Below are 5,715 nucleotides of genomic sequence, written 5' to 3' on the forward strand. Positions count from 1 at the left end.
TTTATTGTTTTGCCACCTGTTATCTTGGGTTTACTTATTTAGGAATGTACTTCCACTGTAGAAACCTTTCAATATGTTATTGATCCCAAGAGATTATAGTAAAATTCTTTTAAAGATTTATTCCCTATTCTCCTATATTAAACAGTGAGCATCTTTTTGACAGAAAACTTATTCAAAGTATAGAGCCATAAAAGAAATTTGAAGGACACTTTTTGTAACTTTGTTCTATTAGAGGCAAGACTGGTTGGGGAGATAGAACATCTGGATTCTAATTATGGCTTTTATGGTTCTGCAAATTTGAGTTTAAACTTTCTGGGCTTTGGTTTCTATATCTGTAAAATGGGGGATTGAATTAAATGATCTAGTAAGCCTTTTGTAATTCTTAAGTTTTAGGATCTGTTCATATTGGTTTGGGAGGAATTACAATGGAATTATTCTAAATGTCAAATCCCAGTGTTTTTAGGTATCAAAGTCCTACTAAAATAATTTGAGGATATTTTATATTTAGTTATTGTAGAAAGGCCAGTGAATACCCTTGCTTTACATAATTGAATAGCAAGCAAGCAATGTTTAAGAGTCTATTTTCACTGCTTAAAGGGCCAGCACAGTCTTAGAATGTATGCAAACTCACCCATTCTGGGATTTACCACATGGGCAGCAGCTGGAAGGGCACCAGTCACACATGGGAAAGGGATGAAATGACTGGAAAAGGGGTGAGCTCCAGGCAAACCGCCAGAAGCTCAGAGATGGTGTCCCCTTTCTGAGCTGTTTGCATATAGCCACAAAGCAGTGAAGGGGGTTCCTCACCCTGGCAATTACCTAAGGCTCCACCCACCTACTAAGATAGGGAGTAAAAGCAGCTTTACCTAATACACAGAAACAAACACAGGGAGGCTGCTAAGTTGAGGAGTCAAAGAAATATGGCCCAAATGAAAGAACAAAAGTCAAGAAAAAGAACTAAATGAAATGGAGATAACCAATCTATTAGATGCAGAGTTCAAAACACTGGTTATCAGAGTGCTCAGAGAACTGCTTGAGTATGGTAAAAAAATAAAGGAGGAAATGAAATTTATACTAGTGAGATAAAGAATAATGTGCAGGAAATCAGCAGGGAGGGGAAGGAAACTGGGATTCAGACCAACAATTTGGAACATAAAGAAGAGATAAACATTCAACCATAACAGAAAGAACAAACAAGATCTCAAAAAAATGAGAGGCTTAGGAACCTCTGGGACATCTCCAAAATTGCCAACATCCAAATCACAGGGATGCCAAAAGGAAAAGAGGAACATAAGGAAATTGAAAACTTATTTGAAGAAATTATGGAAACTTCCCTAATTTGGTGAAGGAAATAAGACATATGAGTACAGGGAAGCACAGAGAGTCCCAAACAAGTTGGGCCCAAAGAGGACCACACCAAAACACATCGTAATTAAAATGCCAAAGGTTAAAGATAGAGAATCTTAAAAGCAGCAAGAGAGAAGCATATAATTACTTACAAAGTAGTTTCCATGAGACTGTCAGCTGATTTATCAAAGGAATTTTTGCAGGTAAGAAGGGACTGGTAAGAAGTATTCAAAGTGATGAAAAGCAATGACCTGCAACCAAGATTACTCTATCCAGCCAAGATATCATTTAGAATGGAAGGGCAGATAAAGTGCTTCCCAGGCAAGATAAAGCTAAAGGAGTATATTACCACCAAGCATTATTACATGAAATGTTAAAGGGACTTATTTAAGAGAAGAAGATCAAAACCATGAACCTTAAAAAAGCAACAAATACACAACTATCAACAACTGAATCTAAACAACAACAGCCCTGGCTGGTGTAGCTCAGTGGATTGAGTGCGGGCTGTGAACCAGAGGGTTGCTGGTTCGATTCCCAGTCAGGGCACATGCCTGGGTTGTGAGCCAAGTCCCCCAGTGGGGGCCATGTGAGAGGCAACCACACATTGATGTTTCTCTCCCTCTCTTTCTCCCTCCCTTCTTTCTCTAAAAATAAATAAATAAAATCTTTAAAAAAAATAAAAACAACAACAAAAAAAACAAGTGAACAACCAGAACAGGAACAGAATCATAGATATGGAGGTCATTTGGTAGGTTATCAACTGAGAGGGGAAAGGGGGAGAATGGAGAAATGGTGCAGGGATTTGTAAGTATAATTGGTAGGTATAAAATAAGCTGGGGGATGTTAAGAACAGGATAGGCAATGGAGAAGCCAAAGAACCTATGTTCACAACCCATGGACATGAATGAACTAAGGGGGTGGAATCACTGGAAGGAAAGAGGTTACCAGGTGGAGGGAGGCAAAGGAGGAAAAATTGGGACAAATGTAACAGCATAATCATAGAACTAACTGGGCTCAAATTAAAAAGAAAAAAGAACCCGAGTCTAGCAGCCATTTTTCACGGACCTTTCACACAAACTGCACTTTAGGGAGAAGCCTGCACTTAAATATCTGCCTCTGCTTGAACTGCTAGCCTGTACTGTGATTCTCTGCCATCTGAGCCAGCCCTTATAAAGGAGTTCCTGGAATTCTATTTCAACCAATAGGCCTGAAGCTTTCCCTGTTCCCTTGGAGCTGCAGAGCTATATCCCCATCAGTTTCTTCATTGATCAATTAGGATGGCTCCATTTTGACCAATCAGAACAATGCCTTTTGAACCAATCAAACTAAGAATTTGGAGTCCTCATTTGCATCAAACAGAGCAAGCACAGACCAGGGCCGGGACTTCTGTCCAGTTCACCTGGGGCTCTGAAGCTCACTTTCCCTTTCCACTGAAGACTGGAGACTTTAGCTCCAATTGTTTTTTCCATCAGAGCTGAAACACAGAGATGTCTTCGCAGAGCACAGTGTAGTAGACCAGCAGTAGATGACCAGTGAGGTCAGAGCAGAGATGTCTAATCAGAGAGGGGCCTGGCCCCAGGGCTGCCTCACAACTGTGCTATTTTCATGACTGTGCTCTATCACAATTGAGCTCTATCACAGTTTTGCACCGAGTAAAGTTTCCGTCCTCACCACACCCCATACTGGGGATTCCTGTTGATGTTGAACTGGGGCCAAAGACCATTGGTTGACATGCCTGAGAAAGAGGATGGAAAATCTTGACTTAAAACTTTTAAAACATCCCTCCCTATTTCATAGCATTCACACAGATTTTTATAGATTACAGTACATAGTATTTCTCTTCCATACACAATTTTAAATTTTGTTGGAAAATTGTGTGAGGATCTTTTATGTACATTCATGATTTCTTTCTTGAACTTTCGTTTCTTCCTTTAAGTTCACAGAATCAGTCTGAAGTACAAGTAAGCTATAATTAAAACTAGAAAGTAAAGAGAAACATTGTTAGGACTATTACATGCTATTTTTAAGAAAGTTACTTATTATTGAAATGTTTAATATATTCATATGGTATAAATTCAAAAGGCACAGAAAAGGCACATGTTTCCCAGCCACTCACTTCCCCTTTCTGGAAGCAGTTACTGCTGTCTTGTGTCTCTTTCAGAGATAGTCTATGTGGAAGTAGTTTTCTTTACTTAAAGATTATGCTTATTTTTTAAAAAAGAGTTTATTTATTGATTTTTAGAGAGGGGAAGAAAGGGAGAGAGAGAAGGAGAGAAACACTGATGCAGGAAAGAAACATTACTGGTTTCCCCTTGCACAAAAACCCAACTGGGGACCAAAAATGCAACACACTCATGTGCCTAACTGGGAATCAAACCAGCGACCTTTTGCTTTGCAAATTAATGCCCAACCAACTGAACCACACTGGTCAGGGTGTTACAGAACACAACAAGGGGGGCCTGAGGCGATATACTATTATTGAAAGAAGGCCCCGGGTCTGTTATGTCCACCGCCAGAGGAAAGACGTCTCTCAATGCCAGAGATTCGTGAAAAGGAAAGGAAATGTTTATTTAATGCTATACAAACTTAAAGTAGTGACCTAATGTCTTTATCAAAAATCCCAAAGTCCCTTAAAACACCCACAAACACAGTCACAGTCCTTCCTTCCTTTTCCCTTTGCCCAGTCCAGAGTACCGTATCTCAGGAAAGGAAAATGAAGTCCATGGCTCATACAGTCCTCTGGTTCTTAGTTAGTCCTCCATCTCGACTGGGAGACCTCCCTGGGTTCCCTGCACCCTCGGCTGAGTCGCTGGGATCTCTGCTAAAACCAGGTGGTGGTTCCCCTTCTAAAGCTGTGGGGGTCCCCACTTTGTCCAGGCCTCGTGGTTCTCCCTCTCAGGGCTGCGGGAAGGGGAGAGTCCCCACTCTGCCAAAGCCGCGTGGTTCTCTCTCCTAAAGCAGCACACTTCTCCCTCTCTCAATGGCTGAGGTCCTCCCTATTCTACTAAAGCCGCATGGTTTTCCTCTCTCTGGGCTGCGCATGGTTCACCTCCTCAGGGCTGCGCATGGCTCTCCTTCCTAAAGCAGCATGGTTCTCCCTCAATGGCTGAAGTCCTCCCTATTCTGCTAAAGCCGCATGGTTCTCTCTCTAATGGCCACCAAGTCTGGGTTTTAAATCCCCGCGGCCAATCTTCCTCTGCAACCTCATTTCCGACTCCTCCCACACTCGGCTTCACATGCCAGAATTCATATCCTTCTAGCCTTACTGGGCTGCCATCTTGAGTCTGGGCAGGTGTGGCCCCATGTCCTGGAGCCAATCTTCTCCGAGCTCCCACGCAGGCGCTGTAGCTTGGGGGATCTGCCCCAGTCACGTGTTGATGGGGAAGTTACTTCCATTCCCCTGGCTCAGAGATGATCACAGCTATTTAACATATCCATACAACCAGCCAAAGGCTATAGATATGTTAAATGACCACGCCAGAGGGTAGCTGCAAGGCTGTTGCTATGCAAAACAGCTCTCCATGGCCCTGCTCCATTTGTCCCTTCCCCCAACCCACACCCTGGGTTGGGGGGATGGAGACATCTTAAAATCTCCTGGACACCTTAAGTTCTGGACCCCATTTCAAATGCCCATTTGGGGTCCCCCCTCTAGGCTGCACCCTGTAACAAGGGCTATGCTTATTTTTGAGTAGCGAATACATATACATAATACATATACATTCAAAAGTGTTCCCAGTGAAATTTTCTTTGCCCACCAGCAACTCTCAGTCCCCCTGTTTCCCTCTCCAGAGACTTTCATTGTTTCTTATGTAACCTGCATATATACTTCCTGTCAATAAGTATTACTAGTGTACTTAATATACTATTAGTGGATTAGTGATGGCTTTCATAATACCGCTCCAAGTGTAGTAGATTTATTAGGATAGTGTGTTCAAAATGATAAAATTCCTGTTACATAGAGAATCACTGTAAAGTTTGGAAAATATTCAGACAAGTTTCCTTACCATTGTACTACATTTCCTTCAAATTTTAAACTTGTAGCACAGGCATCCACTGTCTTAAGCTGTCTTCTTTTGGGGGAATATTATAATCCTGATATAAGTAAGTAGGGAAATATGAGACAAAAATATACATACAATTGAACTGAGAACATCTTGTTTCCAGGATTTGGGAAATAAACATCTTTATGAACTCAAATTATTATAGAGCATCTCCTTTGATCTTTAGTCACTGGGTTGAGCTGGTTTGGAGCAATACCCTTTCACGGAAACCAGCTTTACTCAGGTGCAGGTAAGCCTCCGGCGCCCTAGATGTCGCTGTAGCTCCATGATGAGGGTAGGGATGAGACTCTCTGGTTATGAAGTTGGG

Source organism: Phyllostomus hastatus, unplaced genomic scaffold (genome assembly GCF_019186645.2).
Source record: "Phyllostomus hastatus isolate PE091 unplaced genomic scaffold, TTU_PhHast_1.1 phas_scaffold_501, whole genome shotgun sequence".
Taxonomy (NCBI): Eukaryota; Metazoa; Chordata; class Mammalia; order Chiroptera; family Phyllostomidae; genus Phyllostomus; species Phyllostomus hastatus.